General features: G+C 39.2%; 1 long non-coding RNA gene and 1 pseudogene across 2 annotated transcripts in view; one reads left to right on the top strand and one right to left on the bottom strand.

The window, feature by feature from the left end:
* LOC149748546 (uncharacterized) overlaps positions 1–20,449 on the bottom strand; it is a 302,762-nt gene that overhangs the window by 187,931 nt on the left and 94,382 nt on the right. The gene's annotated exons all lie outside the window — the stretch shown is intronic.
* Positions 17,142–18,326, top strand: LOC111171667 (endonuclease V pseudogene; annotated as a pseudogene).

Here is a 20,449-nt window from a genome sequence, read left to right as displayed (position 1 = left end):
CAATGGAGAAAAGACAGTATCTTCAATAAGTGGTGCTAGGACAACTGGACAGCTACATGTGAAAGAATGAAATTAGAACACTCCCTAACACCATACACAAAAATAAACTCAAATGGATTAGAGACCTAAATGTAAGACCGGACACTATAAAACTCTTAGAGGAAAACAGGAAGAACACTCTTTGACATAAATCACAGCAAGATCTTTTTTGATCCACCTCCTAGAGTAATGGAAATAAAAACAAAAATAAACAAATGGGACCTAATGAAACTTCAAAGCTTTTGCACAGCAAAGGAAACTACAAGCAAGACGAAAAGGCAACCCTCGGAATGGGCGAAAATATTTGCAAACGAATCAACAGACAAAGGATAACTTCCAAAATATATAAACAGCTCATGCAGCTCAAAATTAAAAAAACAAACAACCCAATCCAAAAATGGGCAGAAGACCTAAATAGACATTTCTCCAAATAAGACATACAGATGGCCAAGAAGCACATGAAAAGCTGGTCAACATTACTAATTATTAGAGAAATGCAAATCAAAACTACAATGATGTATCATCTCACACCAGCTAAAATGGACATCAACAGAAAATCTACAAACAACAAATGCTGGAGAGGGTGTGGAGAAAAGGGAACCCTCTTGTACTGTTGGTGGGAATGTAAATTGATACAGCCACTATGGAGAACAGTATGGAGGTTCCTTAAAAAACCAAGAATAGAATTACCATAAGACCCAGCCATCCCACCACTGGGTATATACCCAGAGAAAACCATAATTCAAAAAGACACATGCACCCCAATGTTCATTGCAGCACTATTTACAATAGCCAGGTCATGGAAGCAACCTAAATGCCCATCAACAGATGAATGGATAAAGAAGATGTGGTACATATATATAATGGAACATTACTCAGCCCTAAAAAGGAACGAAATTGGGTCATTTGTAGAGACATGGATGGATCTAGAGACTGTCATACAGAGTGAAGTAAGTCAGAAAGAGAAAAACAAATATTGTATATTAACACATATATGTGGAACCTAGAAAAATGGTACAGATGAACTGGTTTGCTGGGCAGAAATTGAGACACAGATTTAGAGAACAAACGTATGGACACCAAGTGGGGAAAGTGGCGGCGGGGTGGTGGTGGTGGTGTGATAAATTGGGAGATTGGGATTGACATGTATACACTAATATGTATAAAATGAATAACTAATAAGAAACTGCTGTATAAAAAAATAAAATAAAATTCAAAAAAAAAAAGGAAGTCTACCTTTGTGAAGTGCCTGGCAGTGTGCCCTTCTCTTTTATCATTTCACCAAATCTTCACAACCACCCCATAGAAAGGCATCAGTTTCCCCACTTAACAGGTAAGAAAACTGAGGGTCATAAACCTAAGTAATTATCACAAGTTCACCCACTTGGAAAGTGATACTGCCACATGCAATTACTAGCCAATGTTTGCAGCAAGCATTTTACAGCTTTGTGAGCACTCACACAGGAAGTGCCAGGCATTGAAATAAGCTCTTTACTATGTCATCTGACTAAAGTCTCACAACAGTCCCTTGTGATGTTTATGTATTGATAATATCATCATCTCCATAATGGAATTTTAGACTTCTTTTGTGCCTTTTCTGCTGTTTGTTACGTTTATTTTTTTGTTTTGTTTATCTCTTTAGACATAAAGACCATTCAAAAAACAGAAGACAAATGGGTTTTTCTCACATATTATTTTTTGCAGTCCAAATTGTCAATAGATTTTCGGAGACAAAAGACTAATCATACTCTCACAACTCTTAGCATTTTTCCCCTATGGATTGAATGTAAAGTATTTCTGAGGGAGGATGGATGAGGGACCAAAGATGATAGCCCCACCTATCCTTGGAATTTTGTCAGGAAAAATAAACTATAAGGTGATGCTTGATATCTTTGCTCTTACTCAAGGTTTAATTGGGTGGGGATACTGAGATAAGAGAGAAAATGTGCTTTTATTATTTTAACTTATCTGCACTTACCAGCATATACATGCAGCACAATTCTCAATGGTTTTTTCAGAAAATAAAGGAATTTATGGTTAAATAAAGCTATAGCTTGTGTCTCTAACAACCTATTCATCAAAAACTAGGCAGGAAAAATTGGGGGATATAGATAATAATAATAATAAAATTTAATGTGTAGGTTTTTTTGAAGATTTGTGAACAGACCTTCCAAATCACAGTAACATATTTTTAATGTGCACACATTGGCTCAGTCATCCATCTCTGTCTCCAAACCTTCCTGGATGCCCTACCCAGTGTCTGGAAAACATTCCCATTCTCAGCTATATGAGCTCGTGCCTTTTCAATTGTTCAATCATCCCCCCAAATTATTACCTTTCAGGATGCTTTTGGTACTAACTAGAAGCATGATGGTAATTTCCTTTAGAATATCTGTCTGAAATAACCTTTTCAGACTGCATTTTCTTCACTTGTAAAATGAGAGTCTGGATTAGATCATCAGCAAGGTGTCGTCCAGGTCTTAAATTTTATAGGTTTCTAGTATAATGTATTAAATCAACAAACGTATTGAGCACCTACTAATGTCAGGCTCTGTATCAGAAACTGGAGGAACCAGAATGCAGTCCCTCCCCTCAAACACCTTATTCTATAGCAAGGGGGAGGGGCTCAGAGATGGCTAATTATCATTCAATATCAAAAAATGATGAAATCAAGGTATGTGCACAGAGATGTAGTGATCATGGTTAAGTAAAACACAGAAAAGATGACATCTGAGTTGAGCCTTGAGAGATGAGTTAATAGGCCCAGACACAGAGGAAAGAACCTTCTACATAGAAAGAATAGCATAAGCAATGGCATAGGAACGTGAGAATACATGGGCAGAGAAAGAAGAGCACAGATGAGAGGAGCAGTAGAGCAGTAGGACAAGGACCATATCCTCTGAGAAGTCAGTCATCCAGTTTAAGTCATCTGGAGCTGCCATATAGAAATCCAACAACTGGATGGCTTAAACCAGGGGTCCCCAACCCCCGGGCCGAGGACCACTACCAGTTAGGAACCAGCAGGAGGTCAGCGCCGGGCGGGAGAGTGAGCAAAGTTTCATCTGCTGCTCCCTATCGCTCCCATTATCGCCTGAACCGCCCCCCACCACCCCCAGGTCCGTGGAAAAATTTTCTCCCACGAAACTGGTCCCTGGTGCCAAAAGTTTGGGGACTGCTGGCTTAAACAACAAAAATTTATTTCCTCACAGTTCTGGAGGCTGGAAGTCCAAGATCAAGGAGTTGGCAGGTTTGGTTTCTCCTGAGGTCTCTGTCACTGGCTGCACTGTTTGGAAAACAGTGAGGAAAAGCCTCAGGGCAGCCAGAGTGGCTACCATCAGGTGCATATATTAAAACTCAGTCACCTCATTCATAAGAGAACCCTTATGACTGCCTCAGCCAAATGACTGCATATTTGATTTTACATTCAATTTTGGAAAGCTAGTTTGTTTTGCCACTTTAGAAGTTTAGAACTGAAACCTTAAGCGTTTGGGAAGCCTACAGGGGAGATATGTCAATAACGATAAGAAATGGCTGCTGACAGATTGTATTTTTCAAAGATGGTCCCAGCAATCTCTCCCATCCCTCATGCTCTCCTGCAGTGTAACCTTGCCACTGCACCATTAGTAAGTAAACTCTAAATCTTGTTTCCTTGAATTTTGGGCTGAACTCATGACTCATTTGTTGCTAATAGAATGGTGTTGTATGATTTCTGAGGCCATGAGGAAAGGCCGTGAAGCTTACACCTGTTTCTCACCCTCTGGAAGCCCCATTTTGGGGCTTTCCGTCTCAGAACTCAGTCACCATGCTGTGCAAATCTTAAACCATGTTAAGAGGCCATGTGTAGGTGTTCCAGTCAATAGTTGCAGCTGAGACCAGCCTTTAGATGTCCCAGCCCAGGTGCTAGACAGGTGAGTGAGTGATCATGGAGAGAGATCCTCCAGTCCCAGCTGTTCCAGATTCCAGCTATTAAAGTCACTGCTAGTCACCTGAGTCTTCCTAGCTCAGGGGCCAGGCGTGGTAGAGCAGAGAACTGTCTCCACACACCCTTTCTTAATTCTTGATCTACAGTAGCTGAGAGCATAATAAAATAATTTTTTATGCCACTAAATTTGGGGTGGTTTACTGCAGAGCAATAGTAACTTAGTGGGACAGTTAAACCACTCAGGGAACACAATTTTTAAAAATACTTATAATAAGTAAAACGATGAACCAAAAAAGTATAGTCTGAGTCCATTTAGTATGGAAAAATAGCTCTGCACACCTCAATATTGTTCCTGAAAAGTCCCCTATTTACAGTACAGCATACTATGCTCACAATGATACTCCAGTCTCACTGAGAAAGTGTTAAATTTAGTTCAGGATATATAATTTTACAACGCAGGGGAAATAGATCATACATTTTAGAAAGAAAAACACCTTTCATTGGTTAATATTTAAAAAGATTGGTGCTTTAAAAGGAATAACATTTCCATTATCAGAAAAATTAAAACACATAAATATTTTCATTCTTTGATAATACTGGATAAATTAGGCTTCATTATAATTTTTAACTGAATGTATTTCATATTTTTGGTGTTTGTGTTGCTTGTCAAGAGTAAGTCTTGGGAACTCGCATATTATTATTTATTTATTTATATACATTCTCTTTTTCAAAAGAGGATTTGAGGAGGCTTTGATGTTTGCTTAACCAGCTTCATATCCCAAACAGCATACTGTGTATAATGGAATCATTAAGAAATACTCTTCGACAATAGTGATGATGTTAAATTATGGCCTCTCTAGAGACGAGGGACTATGCCCTATTACTTGTTTATGTATCCCCAATATTGCCTAGTTCAATTCTTTGTAACAGAAGCTCAAAAGAGATTTGGTGAATTGAATTGACAGAATTGTGTCCAGATCTTTATATAACTTATGTCTAAAATTTCTCTCCAGAACACTACAGCGAAATCAGCCAAAAGGTCTGAAGTAATCATTATCCTCAAGTAATACCAAAAAGCCATGTAAAATACCACCCACTTCTAAAATGGATATACCTATGCATTACAATAAACACACCACATGATGGGCTTTTCTAATTTTATTTCCATGGAGTTTTACACCATTCAAGTGGTATTATAAAGAGCCCAATTATAGTTCAGGTCAGGACTAACATTGAATGAGGAGGATGGTGCATGTGGTTACATGTGGTTGTGTGTACCTGTGCATGAGTATGTATGTTTAGAAGGGAAGCAGATTTATTAGCAGAAATAGGACTTCAGGTCTCATAATACCATCACAAATATTCTTTGCAAAGACCAGCAAAGCCAGGTCCTCTTCCCACCCTTTGAAGGTTCTCATCCTGCAGCTCCATATAGGACCCCCATTAGCATTCATCCTAGAGTGCTGGGTCCCTGACTAGAGACAGGTCAGGTGGAGGTTCCATTGTACAACTCAGGATTGCAGAGATGGACTGTTGACTGAAATTTTATCTTTGCTGGTCATTAAACTATATGCAGACAGTGTGATCGCAGTTGGGGATGCAATTAAAATTCAATTCAAAATATATGGTTCCTATCCTCCAGAATTTATAATCTAGTGAGAAAGACAGGCTCAGACATTTCTAGCCAGCCATAGTCATTTCTGACTATAGACATCAGATGCTAGTCTTTAAGTATGAGTGAAGTGCTGTGTGGGGATTCTGTGGAGGGAGGTTGTTACCTCTGGTACTGTGGAGGAAAATACAGGTCTCACTTGACTCTCAATTTTGACAGATGGCTCTGATTAGAACAGCTAGTGCTATGAACTGTAAAATGCTTTTAATAAAATAATTATAATAGTATTTAATTTATTGAACATACACAATGTCCAAGATTCTAGCATTATGCTATACACTTGACTGCATTTCTTATTTTACCCTTAAAAGAGCCCTAGAAGTAGGTACTATTATTATACTTGTTTTATAGATAAAGTAACTGAATTTTAAAGAAGTGACTTACCTAAGGTCACACAATTAGAAAATGGCAGAGCCAGGACATCCACAGAATTCAGGATATTTCAAACCAAATTTTGCACTGCTCAATGTCAGGAAAATATCTGGGTTCCTTGCCTCCATAATATAATGATTCTGATATTTTAAAATATTTCTGTGTTCTGATTTTCCCCTTACCCTCAAGAAAGAAAAGAAATTTAACACAAGACTTAATTTGTAACTCAAGATTTATCTGTCTTTATCGATACAATAGAGTATTAGTTGTCTAACAATTTTTCTAGTTAATTGCTAATCAATTATATATTTCAGATTGCTTGTAATATGTTTCTTTAAGAAGAGTATAGAGAGCTTTATTGGTAGGTTACAATTACAAGATTATACAGTTCCCACCACTGATTTAAAAATAATTAATGAAGACTTATATGGCTGTTAGCATAACTGACACAACCTTGTGTTTTACAGTTCCTCCTGTCCTTTCACTGACCCTACCCAGGACTGTACTGTGTGGTAAATCACTTCTCTGTCGTCAAGGGCTTTGCAGGTAACAGGTATTGTTTAATAATCATTAGGACCAGGTGGCCTCTATGCTCTGTTAGTCCCCAAACAATGATGAAAACCCTTGCTGACGTATTCCTGGTGACCACGAGACTAGTTACCCACTCATAAATCTTGATTTAGGAATGCATGTCCTGCTTCCAAGCACCTACTTTCATACCCCAGGTTAACTATAAAATTATCCAATGGCCCCTCAGTGGTGAGGAGTGCAGCTGTGAAGGCTTCCAGATCATTGTCCACCCGATCCAGATCCTACCCTGTGAGTAAGTTACCCTATGATAAACTGATCCATTGATTATATGGAGCTGCCTGCCTCGATTTTTGGTCTCATAATGACTTCTCAGTTCTGTGGACACTTTCGTTCCCTCCATCTTCCAACAAGGCTCAAGTTTCAAGATGGCAAGGACATTATTTCAAAAATGTTAATTTCTGGTTCACTGGGGGCAGCAAGAACCTCTTCAGATATTTTATGTTCAAAAGTGTCAAAATTTCCTATACCAAAATACACAGGCCACAATTTTTGAACAAGATTTATATGGCACACGAGTTACATACCACACCACACCACACCAACCATTCCACCCACCTGGAGCAGGAGCAAAGAAGCTTCTGTAGCTTGTATTACTCCCTTCGAAGCCCAGGAGACCATAATCTCTTTCCACTTGAGAATAAAATTATAGCCTTTATCCAGTAGGTTAGTTTATCAACTGATCTCTGGTTTCCAAATTAATCAACAAGTATACAAGTAGAGCACAATGCCAAAGAAAATGTACAAATGCATCTGGTATCCCAGATTGGATTAAGCAAAGAGCAAATTTAAGTATGTGCTTAGGGTACCACAAAAAGTTAAAATAGCATGTAAGCTGTCATTAGGAGAGAGAAGTATACTTTAATAAACTACATTACACTGATTTTATAAATCAGATTAAAACATTTTTTTGAAATATGTTTGAGAGGTTGAGGGGATGGGGAGGTATCATAACCTTTACAGAGGTTGAGGCCACTAAAGGCAACCAACCCTTCTTTATATCTCAGAGTAGAACAGTTTGTCATAGAATAAAATTGATCAACCAGAATCCCTCTAAATTCTTTATTTGTGACAGATATTGGAAGCTTTTAATATAGTTCACAAAATGGTTCTAGTCAATAATGGGGTCTATTTCTAAGTACTTGTCCTCATGTGGTTTAGAGTTTCAACAGTGGGTTGCTTCGACTGAGGTTTCAATAGGAGAAATTGTGGACAGGCTTCAGTGGATGTTTATTGAATTAATGAAACAGAAGCAAAAGACCTGGATTCAAAACCCACTTTTTTTCATTTCTAACCTGTGACCTTGGATCACTTACCTTGAGCTTAGGTTTCTACATCCATAAAATGAAAATTACATTATGTACTTCGTGGGGTTGTTATGATGATTAAATGAGATAATGTAAGTGAGATTATCTCATTAAGGTAGTTGAATCTCTTATTTGGGGTTGGGAGGATTAGAAATGAGACACTTATTTAAGGAATTGTATTAAAATCCTTCATAACCTCCCCATAATGATTCATTCATTCATCATTAAAAGTATATAGAATACCTACAGTACAGTATTAGGTACAGAGAATCTTCCATGATAAAACCTTAGGAAAGAGGACTTTTTATGTCCATTTGGAAATAGTTTACAAACTACATAGTCTTTGATAGAGTCTGCAACAATTCATTGTAGTTTCAACCTAACCATCCCTCCCTGGTGCCGCCCCCCCAACTTTGAATAAGAGAGGGAGTGAGAGTGTCTGTTTTACACTTTACAATACAAATTACCTAGTGATTTTCAAAAAGCAAAGTTTAATGGCTTGGTACTTTTAGAGTCACAAAATAGGTGCAAATGTCAAAACTGCCCAACCAAAATGTCACCCCCTCTGCGAACTTGCACCCAAAATGTCACCTCCTCTTGAAGGCATCCTCCTCTCTGGTCTCTAAGATTTCACAAATGCTGTTCCACCTGTCTGAATCATGCTCTCCTGACCTCCCTACCTCAGGTCATTGGCTCCTACCCAAACTTCAGCACTCTCTTCAGTCATTCTCTGTCCTGGGTGGCTCCTCTGTCCTCACTCCTACTGTTCCCAGTCTAAATAGGGGCCTTTCTCACCCTTATAATAGGAATATTAAAATGAAATCAAGTTTGTTTTCTTCTTAACTGGAAAGATCATTTAAAACGTGTTAGTAGTGGAAACAATCATTCACCTTTGAAGCAGATTCTTTTGCTTTAGGAATATCACTAGAATACTTTTATAAACATAACAACCACCATTGTTCTTGGAGAAAAATATTAAGTCATCTTTAATCTGAAAGCTAGTACTTCAGACAGAGATGTGAAACAAGCCACTGATCATTGTACATTCTGTTGTCTTTAGCATAAATACACCCTTGCAGAGACAGAGACAGGTAATGTTAAGTTTTTTCCTAAGTATTTAATCTTGCCTCTGAACCCACCTCCCACCCCTGACCCAGGAGATATGTATATCTTTTATAAAAGAATTTTTTTCTCACAGACTGGTTTGGAACAGTCCATTTTGGGCTTTCACTTAACATCGTGTTAGAGTGAAGATCTGGGATGGCCTTGGAACAGATTTACCGTGGCTGAATTCTTGGCAACGCATCTATGGGTTTTTTTATTGAATAACCCAGACTTTGAAGTATGTCTTCTAAACTGTGGCATTGTCTTGTCTATTCCCCTGAGGCTAAAGAGTACCTGCTGGGTGAGGGTGAAGGAATTGGGTGTTTCCACTGTCAATCATCCTTGGGTGGGAGATGAGGTAGGCCTGGGCAGGGACTAGGAGAAGGCAGACTTCTTCCCAGTTAATAGACAAAGGAGAGGTAAGTGTAGAAACTCCACAATGTGTAGATGCCTGGGGTGACCTGACACATGGAACAGTCTCTGACATACAATATCAATTTATTTATATTTAATATTGATGGAAGATCCTAAGAGTAGCAAGTCTCTTTTAATGGCAGCTGAGTTAAAAGGTACTTTCTATGTTGTGCTTGAATTATCCCTAAGCCTTCAGTTAAGCGTTAAGTATTTCAGTAGGCTTGGCTGTGCTCTAGGGAATTAAGGGAGAACTTTGTGCACGCATCTAGTGTGAAGCAAAGAAGAGCAGCAGCAGCACTAAAAGGCACTTACAGGACATCAAAAAATAAACTGTGGAATATGGAGCTCTAATGTCCAGATCAAGATGGCTAGTCAATTGGTCAGTGATCATCGGACAGATTGTGGAACATGGAAATGTTCCTTGGAGATTTATAGAACTTATTTGGGAAGCAAATCCAGTAAAAGAACAGATTTCCCACAGTTCTCCCCGAGGGCTATTGCTATTGTTTGTGGGAACACTGATAGAAAAGTATATGCTTTTTAAAGGTTAAAAAACTTGGACTCCACTCTTCATTTTGTCTTTTCTACAGAACCATCAACTTATTGACAATAAGGACTGTGTCTCTTTTATCTTTGCATCATCACAGTTTCTAGAACAGTGTCTGGAACACAATAGGTACTCAAAAATATTTGCTGAGTTACACGTGCATAAAGTCTGTCACAATATTGTCTTCAACTTGATGAGTTGACTTAGGTCAATAGTCATTTAAAACTGGTTGTGAAACTGGAAACCAAAAAACTCCCAGAAGAAAACATAGGCAGAACACTCTTTGACATAAATTGTAGCAATATTTTTTGGATCTGTTTCCTAAGGCAAAGGAAACAAAAGCAAAAATAAACAAGTGGGACCTGATTAAACTTAAAAGCTTTTGTACAGCAAAGGAAACCATCGACAAAATGAAAACACAACCTACTGAATGGAAGAAAATATTTGCAAATGATGACCAATAAGAGGTTAATATCCAAAATATACAAACAGCTCATACAACTCAATATCAAAAAACCTCAAACAACCCTATTAAAAAATGGGCATAAGACCTGAATAGATATTTTTCCAAAGAAGACATACAGATAGCCAACACACATGTGAAAAGATGCTCAACACTGCTAATCACTAGAAAAATGCAAATCAAAATCACAATAAGATATCACCTCACACCTGTCAGAATGTCTAAAAGACCATAAATAACAAATGTTGGCGAGGATGTGGAGAAAAGGGAACCCTTGTACACTGTTGGTAGGAATACAAATTAGTGCAGTTCCTATGGAAAACAGTACAGAAGTTCCTCAAAAACACTAAAAATAGAACTACCAGATGATCCACCAATTTCATTCCTAGGTATATATCCAAAGAAAACAAAAACAATTTAAAAAGATACATGCACCCCAATGTTCATAGCAGCATTGTTTACAATAGCAAAGATATGGAAGCAACTTAAGTATCCGTCAACAGATGAATGGATAAAGAAGATGTGATACACACACATACACACACACACACACACACACACACACAAAATACGGAACGAAATACTACTCAGCCATAAAAAAAGAATGAAGGTTTGCCATTTGTAACAACATGGATGGACCTGGAGGGTACTATGCCTAGTGAAATAAGTCAGATAGAGATAGACAAATACTGTATGTTATCACTTGTATGTGGAATCTAAAAAATAAAACAAATGAATGAATATAACAAAACAGAAACAGACTCACAGATATAGAGTACAAACTAATGGTTACCAGTGGTGAGAGGGAAGTGGGGAGGGGCAAGATAAGGGTAGGGTTTTAAGAGGTACAAACTACTATGTATAAAATAAATAAGAAAAAGGATACATTGTACAGCACAGGGAATATAGCCAATATTTCATAATAACTTTAATTGGAGTATAACCTATAAAAATTTTGAATCACTATGTTGTATACCTGAAACTAATATAATATTGTAAACCAACAATACCTCAATTAAAAAAACTGGTTATTAGAAATATACTGAAATAGAATTAGTAAGATACCTTGATACTCTCTATTGTAAGGCTGTTGCTATAACTTTCAAACTGGAAAATATGTTTTAAGCACAGATTCCTGCAAAAAGCTGCACAATCATCACATATTGCCAGAGAATCAGGAAACCAGAAGAGACCTGAAGGCTATTTAGTTCCCTCACTTTATGAATGAAGAAATTAAAGTCCGGAGTGAAAAAGTAACTTGTCCAGAGTCACACATCTCACCAATGGTGGAGCCAGGGCTAGGTTGCACCTGTTCTGATTCATTGCTCTTCTTCTTAGTACTACATCATACACTTCTACTAAATCATACCAGTCATGGGTCCGTGGCTAGATGGGCAGTTGATAGTATTTATTTGTATTTTATGTTTAAAAAATACTCTGAAACAATAGATGGTGTCGAGATTTTTTTACATCATACTTTGCTTGATTTTATGAGCACTGAAGATCCTTAAAAGTCCTAAACAGTGATTTTCATACCTGGCTCTAAAAAGACCTATGCCAGGGTCCTAGCCCAAGCCAGCAGGACTCAGGCATTGGTATTTTTGAAAAAGCTTCCCCAAATGTTTATAATTGCAACCAAGATTGAAAATCATTGTTCTAAAATAGTTTTATTTAATGTCCTTATCCATTTTTCAATCCCTTTGTTTACATTTCCCAACTTCTCCCTGATGTCCTCCTCTATGATTAACTGGGAGACACAGAATGCACAGTCCTCATTTGGATTTCACTGATGACCAGTGGGAACTTCCTAAATTAGTGCAGTTCAATGCTAAAACCATTTAATTTACATTAAACACAAAAGACATTTCCACCTGCTTGGGACAACACAGTATTGCATTATTTTAGAGAATAGGTTTCCATAGAATCACATGATCAGCAAGAAGCATATCATTCAAACCTCAGCCACTAGGGAAATTTTTACCTATAGTGCATGTCCTCTTTGTTCAAAATCATTACGGAGAAGTATTTTGTATTTTCTTTTGTTATTCTTTGCCACAATGCTGAGAATGTTCTTTACTTAACCAATTTAATGTAACTGCTGTCTTCTGTGGAAATGAAGAACAATGAACAGATTGCCTGTTTACGTATTTTTTCTTTAGTTGTGGACTCACAAATTCGAAACTTAGCCTTCTTTTCTTCAGGCTAATAATAACTTAACCTGTCATTATGGCCTATATTTTATAACCATTTATAGTTTTCATTCCTTCTCTCTGAACATAATTAGAGCACTGTGTAATAAAATAGTTATTTACCTTTGCTTTAGCATGTCATCTAAAGGTGAAAAATGCAATGAGGTCAACATTTTTAAGTATCATTACCTTCATACTCAAATACTTTCCATTTTATACCTTATTTTTCAATTTTAAGACATAAAATACAGTTACTGGGTAATAAATTATAATTATCTTACCTTGTATCTGAAAATAGAATGCAAACATAAAGCTTTCTTGCTTTGGTAATTTCTGTAATTTATACACAGCATTGATGAGGCCCTAGGTATAATTCAAATGTACAGACTGCACCCAAAATACCATAAACATAAGCTTTTCTCAGAGCAAATCGTCACTGAAGCGCCAGCTCAGACAACAGAATTAGTCATTAACTCTTCAGGCAGCCTTTACATTTTCTTTATATAGTGTTATCTATACTCATCGTAATATTGTGCCATTTTTACCAGCTAGTTAAGATTTCATTGTATAAACAGTAGCTGAATATATTCATGTCAAAGATAATCATTCCTTTAAAAGGTTTCTTTGTCAGGTGTTCATTAAAGTGGATTTCACATCAAAATGATAGTCACTAATATAAGGCAAACATCTTACCCATTTGGCAGGTCTTTTTAAAAATTTAATTTTATTAGCACTGTATCAAATCCTCAGCCTATATTATATCTCCTTAACAGCACAAAAATCTGTTTTATGAATGCACACAGTTGATGGGCATCCAAAGTGGAATAATCTGTGTATCATTTACAAATACAGGAGACCACAATAGAAGTGATGCTGCTCATGAACGTATCAGAAATTCACCATTAAAAATATCTATTTTCACCAATGGTATACTTTGTAAACAGTGCTTTCACTTTCTTAATATTGGCCTTCAGAAATTCATTTTTTGATAAATTCCCTAAATAAAGGCTTCTTCCCAGCTGATGTTTACCACTCTGGGCTGCATGAAGCACTGGCATTTTGCTTCAAGACAGGAGGTAACAGGAATAAATACAGCACCAGCTACATTTCCTCTGCATCAGATATGTGAATGTTTTGAGCATTGTAATGGGTAGCGTGGGTGACACAGAATTTCACAAAATCGCCCACACAAAGAGCAGCCCTTCTTCAGAAGGCACAGCAGACACCATTTTGTCTCATTCCAAAGCAGTTCACAACCTTCTCCAGTTTTTCAGTTGAAGCTTTCAGACACAAAGTTTTTAATCTAAACCTGATGGGACATGATGAATTTTTAGGAGGGTAATTTGATTTCTAGACAGTAGGAGGGAGAATAGAAAAGGGCAAGAATTGAGGTCACAGCTGTAAATATCTCTGAGTTCTCTGAAGGAGTAAATTAAAGTGAGAATAGCCTTTATTTTTAGTTACATAGACACTGATAGGCATTAAATTAATGCCAGTGTAAGATTTCATTCTTACATTTCTTCATAGGAGGGATCCATATTTGCCCTGGGGGCTTGGTGGCAAAGGGGTCAGGGTAGGGGTAAGTCATGAAACCCACTCCATGTCTTTCTGGGGAGATACGTGAGAAACCAGTTGTGGGCTGCTGCCTAGGAAGCCCCGCCCACTAAGAAGACCTCTTGGGACTCTGATTGGCCTATGAATGTGTTAATCACAATTATATCAATATATGCTGTGCTGTAGCTGTTTGTGGGGAGATTTTAAGGGATTTTTAGCTTTGTTTGCTTTTGCTTTAGATTTTGGCAAGCCGAAGGATATATCTAAGTGAGAGCTGGCTTTTAACATTGTAACCTGACTCTTCCCGTCACTGCTTAAAACATTTTGGCGTATATTATTAGAATTCCCTTCTACTCCAACGGCTCATCTTTTTCTATATCCTGAGTACTATCAATCTTCATCCTTTGAGGGAAGATTTTATTTTGTGTATGTATTTGTTTCTTATTGTGGAAAACAGACATAACAAAATTTGTCATTTTAAAGTGTACAATTTAGTGGCATTTAGTGCCTTCACAATGTTGTGCAACCATTACTACCGATCTAGTTCTAGAACATTTTCATCACCCCTGCTGAAAAAGCAGCCACTCCACATTACCCCCTCCCCTAGCCCCTGACAACGGCTAATCTGCCATCTCTATGGATTTGCCTATTCTGGATATTTCACATAAACGGAACCATACAACATGTGTCCTTTTGTGTCTGCATTCTTTCACATGTAATGTTTTTGAGGATCATCCATGTTGTATCTGTATTTGTTTTGAAGCAACAGAAGTCAAATAGAGCCTAGTCTGGTCAGTTGGCTGAGTATATACTGTTTGAAAAGAGTTTAAGTGATATTACAAAGTAAATGAGATTAATTTTCCTATGTGCTCATGTTTTGGTTTTTTGCCCTTGAATATATAGGTTCTATTTACACTAAAAAACAAAAAAACCCCACACCAAATAAACACCACAATACATTATTACCTATACTCAGAATATAAGTATTGCTTGATTACTGCCAAGTAGACTTAGGTTCTCTTTTTCGGGGGTGGGAGTTGGCCAAAGGATGTGATGCTGAAGATGTTACACAGAAACTGACATCCCCCCAATGAAAAATATGAGGTACTGTATCTGAATCCAGATCTTAGGTGACTATAAGGCAAAGTATTCAAGTTACGCTTTTGTAGCCTCTCTTTGTAACATCCTCCCTTTTAATTGCCCACTCTCCTAGTTCTCCCATTAAGGTGAAATATCTAGTTAATAACATAAATTCAATCTAAAATATTTATGACTTAATGAATTTAGAAACTAATGAAGATATCCTTGCTTAATTCTACAAATTAATTAACTTTTGATCAATAAGTGGAGAGAGATGTTAAGGGAAGGATCCTCTCTTGTTCTCTCAAATCACACCACATGGACCAGTGTGGTTCTCAAACTTTTTTGTGTCTAAGAATCACTAGGATATTTGTTTTAAAATATAAATTCCTAGACCCCAGAAATTCTGATTCAGTCTGGGTGAGGAGCAGAAATCTCTACTTTCAATAACTATCCTAGGTTGGTGGTCCTCAGACTTTAGTGTGTATCAGAATCACTCTGAGGCCTTGTTAAAACACAGATTTCTGGACCTCAGAACCTAGAGTTTCTGATTCATAGGTCTGGAGTGGGCCCTGACAGTTTACCTAACAAGATCCCAGGTGATGCTGATGTTGCTGGTTGGGGACCATGTTTTGAGAACCACAGTCTTAGGTGATTCTAAAATAACTGTGCCTTGGCTACATTTGGAACCATACTGATAAACTAATCACAATTCTGCAAATCAAGCTAAGCCTGTATGGCAGCCTGTGATAAAAGGGCTTGGCTTTCACAGGGGTGGAATAAAATAAACCTTTGTCCCTAGCTGTGGAAGCATCAATAATTTTCACAAACAATTTTAATAGGGTACTATTTTAATCTAAAATATCAGTTAAGGACCTAAAACCAATGCACGAAAAACAATATTTTCTTTTGACTTTCAGGTGTACATATAAAAATTTGTGAATTATTGTTACAGACTTCATTTAAAATAATTTATATATAAAAAAACAACTGGGGACTTCCCTGGTGGTGCAGTAGTTAAGAATCCGCCTGCCAACGCAGGGGACATGGGTTTGAGCCCTGGTCTGGGAAGACCCCACATGCCACAGAGCAACTAAGCCCACGCGTCACAACTACTGAGCCAGTGTGCTGCAACTACTGGAGCCCATGTGCCTAGAGCCCCTGCTCCGCAACAAGAGAAGCCACCACTATGAGAAGCCTGCGCACCACAAAGAAGAGTAGCCCCAGCTAGCCGCAACTAGAGAAAGCCCGCGCGCAGCGACAAAAACCCAACACAGCCAAAACTAAATAAAATTAAAAAAAAAAACTGAAGCACTTAAGAAAATCACTGTTTAATGGCTTGGGGTTTCGATAGAAAACTGATTCAGGGGTACAGCCTACTGGATAATTCTGAGATTGCAAAGGAAAAAATTGTCATGGGAGTTTTAACATTTAATATCGTTCTTTTGTGTATTAATTTCTTTCCATGTTTCTTTATAAGCATGGTATAATGGAAACATCATGAACTTTGGAGGTTCAAGATCTTTCTTTGCCTTGTGACTTTCCTTGCTATATGACCTTGGGCAAGTTACTCAAGCTTCAGGTTCCTACACTGTATAATGGGGTAACACAATAATTACTAGCCAGCAGAGCTATTATGATAATTAGGAAATAAAACATTTAAATTTCCAGCATAATGTTGGACTTACTGCAGAAACTATGTCCTTTACACACACACACACACACACACACACACACACATATACCAACAAACATAAAAGAAAAAGAACTCTGTTTCTGACCTTTCTATACAAGTTCCCTAAACTTAATTCTGCTTTGAAGCAACATTTACCAGCACATGTGGGGACTCCATGTTGGTGTTTCTGTGCATTTTGACTTCTGATAGTTCTATGCTTTAATGAGTTAGGGAAAACCAGGCAGTGGAAGAGCCTCATCACCTTTTGCTGGTATTAAAACTTAATGATGGGGCTTCCCTGGTGGCGCAGTGGTTGAGAGTAAGCCTGCCGATGCAGGGAACACGGGTTCGTGCCCCTGTCCGGGAGGATCCCACATGCCGCGGAGCGGCTGGGCCCGTGAGCCATGGCCGCTGAGCCTGCGCGTCCGGAGCCTGTGCTCCGCAATGGGAAAGGCCACAACAGTGCAAGGCCAGCGTACCGCAAAAAAAACAAAAAACTTAATGATGGAGGGCCGTGCCGTGGCCCAAAAGGCGGCTGGGAGGCCGCCAGAGGAAACACTGTCGCTCTGGAAACTGGAGCAAGCCCTGTTGAAGACGCTTGTCGTCGACCAGGACACGGAGGCGTGGCAACGAGACCCCGCCTTTTCAGGCCTGCAGAGGGTTGGGGGCGTGGACGTGTCCTTTGTGAAGGGCGACGGCGTCAGCGCCTGTGCCTCCCTGGTGGTGCTCAGCTACCCTGAGCTCGAGGTGATGTATGAGGACTGTCGCATGGTAAGCCTGACAGGCCCCTGTGTGTCAGGCTTCCTGGCCTTCCAAGAGGTGCCCTTCCTGGTGGACGTGGTACAGTGGCTGCGGTAGAAGGAGCCCCGCCTCATGCCCCAGGTCCTTTTTGTGGATGGAAATGGGGTGCTCCACCACCGAGGCTTTGGGGTGGCCTGCCACCTTGGTGTTCTCACATACCTGTCCAGCATCGGGGTGGCTAAGAAACTCCTGCAGGTGGACAGGCTGGAGAACAACGCTCTGCACAAGGAGAAGATACGGCTCCTGAAGGCTGGAGGAGACTCATTTCCTCTGATGGGAGGTTCTGGGACCATCCTGGGCATGGCGCTGAAGAGCCATGACCACAGCACCAAGCCCCTCTATGTCTCTGTGGGCCACAAAATGAGCCTGGAGGCAGCCGTGCGCCTGAGCCATGGCTGCTGCGAGTTTCAGATCCTGGAGCCCCTGCACCAGGCTGACATCCACTCCCCAGACTACATCCACAGGACCCTGGGAGTCCAAGGGGCCACTGCCTTGCGGCCGAAAGGAGCAAGAAGGCACAGAGGCCAAAGCCATGCCCCCAGGGAGTCTCAGAAGAGCCCGCAGATTTAGAAATTATCCATTGACTTTCTGCCATGGGGCTTGAGAGTTCATTCCCTCTCACATAGCCTCTCATACACTTTCCTTCCACCCATCTTCTCATTTTCATTGAATCAGAATTCAATGTCTGCGTTATTCTTTCTTTGCACATACTACTCAAAGCTGAGTAATGTAATGTGATTACATCTCCTTTTTTGTACAACCTCTTATTTTTCCTGCACTTGATAACTGCCTCATGTTTTGGGTTTGGTTTATTTTCTCTGTATCCATTCTTATTCCAAAACCCTGCAATGGAAATATAAATTGGTACATTAAAAGCATCAGGCCATCTTGAATTTATCTTTTTCTCAGAGCCTGTGGTAGCCAGCTTCCAAGATGGCCTCCTGTGGCTGGTGTAGCCCTATGGCCACACTGAACCTGGTCCATCTGTATGACCAATGGAGGTGTGGGTGTGTGAGGGTGTGTCACTTCTGATACTAGGCCTAAAACACATTGGGAATTTTGTCTGGATGGTGCCCCCTTCTTCTCTCTCCCCCCTCATCATTCAGTTTGAGAGAAGTCAGCTGCTGTGTTGTAAACTGCTCTGTGAAGTCCACATGGCAGAGAACTGAGCCCACCTGCCAGTCACCATGTGAGGGAGTCATCTTGGACAGCCTCCAGCCCTGCTCAAGCCTTTCTTTAGATGCCCTCAGCCCTGGCTGTCATCTGACTGCAACCTCAGGAGAGACCCTGGGACAGAACCACCTAGCCAGTCTGCTTCCAGGTTCCTATCTCACCGTTTCCGAGTATCTCACCTTTGTTCTGGAATAATATTTTTATGCAGCAGAACGTAATTAATACAGAGCCACTCCTCCCATAAAAACAAACAAAAAAAAACCTTAACGATGAAATGAAGCATCTCAGCTAAATACTTTCCAGTAAAAAAATTAAGTAGAAACCATACTCAGTGCCTTCAGTCAATTAATTCCCTCAGTTCATTCTCAGAGAAGACACTTATAAATTGATCCTTATCTAAGATAAACAACAGAAAATGAGATCATATTAATGTCAAGGCCCAAATTGTGATGTTTCTGGACATGCTTAGGAACTCACATCTTGAGTTCTTCAAATCTCCCTGTGATTCGTGGAGTGTCCATGGTGGTCTCAAGTGTGCTTGGAAATGGGTTCACTCATGTTTTCAGCTCTGGCTTCCTGGTCAAGCAACCCAGAGTTGTGATTCAGTGATCTCCTGTTGGGCCCAGGGATCTGCATTAAAAGAAGTACTCCTGGAGATTCTGAAGAAAGGCATCCTTTTTTTTTTAACATCTTTATTGGAGTATAATTGCTTTACAGTGGTGTGTTAGTTTCTGATGTATAACAGTGAATCAGCTATATGTATACATATATCCCCATATCCCCTCCCTCTTGCATCTCCCTCCCACCCTCCCTATCCCACCCCTCTAGGTGGTCACAAAGCAACAAGCTGATCTCCCTGTGCTATGCGGCTGCTTCCCACTAGCTATCTATTTTACATTTGGTAGTGTATATATGCCCATGCCACTCTCTCACTTCTTCCCAGCTTACCCTTCCCTCTCCCCGTGTCCTCAAGTCCATTCTCTACATCTGCATCTTTATTCCTGTCCTGCCCCTAGGTTCTTCAGAACCTTTTTTTTTTTACATTCCATATATATGTGTTAGCATACGGTATTTGTTTTTCTCTTTCTGACTTACTTCACTCTCTATGACAGACTCTAGGTCCATCCACCTCACTACAAATAACTCAATTTCCTTTCTTTCTATGGTTGAGTAATACTCCATTGTATATATGTGTCACATCTTCTTTATCCATTCATCTGTTGATGGACATTTAGGTTGCTTCCATGTCCTGGCTATTGTAAATAGTGCTGAAATGAACATTGTGGTACATGACTCTTTTTGAATTATGGTTTTCTCAGTAGTGGGATTGCTGGGTCATATGGTAGTTCTATTTTTAGTTTTTTAAGGAACCTCCGTACTGTTCTCCATAGTGGCTGTATCAATTTACATTCCCACCAACAGTGCAAGAGGGTTCCCTTTTCTCCACACCCTCTCCAGCATTTACTGTTTGTAGATTTTTTAATCATGGCCATTCTGACTGGTGTGAGATGATACCTCATTGTAATTTTGATTTGCATTTCTCTAATGA

Source organism: Delphinapterus leucas, chromosome 8 (genome assembly GCF_059928025.1).
Source record: "Delphinapterus leucas isolate spDelLeu-1000000601 "Yukka" chromosome 8, BTC_Dleu_Yukka2, whole genome shotgun sequence".
Taxonomy (NCBI): domain Eukaryota; kingdom Metazoa; phylum Chordata; class Mammalia; order Artiodactyla; family Monodontidae; genus Delphinapterus; species Delphinapterus leucas.
This window is presented reverse-complemented; position numbering and strand designations above follow the sequence as displayed.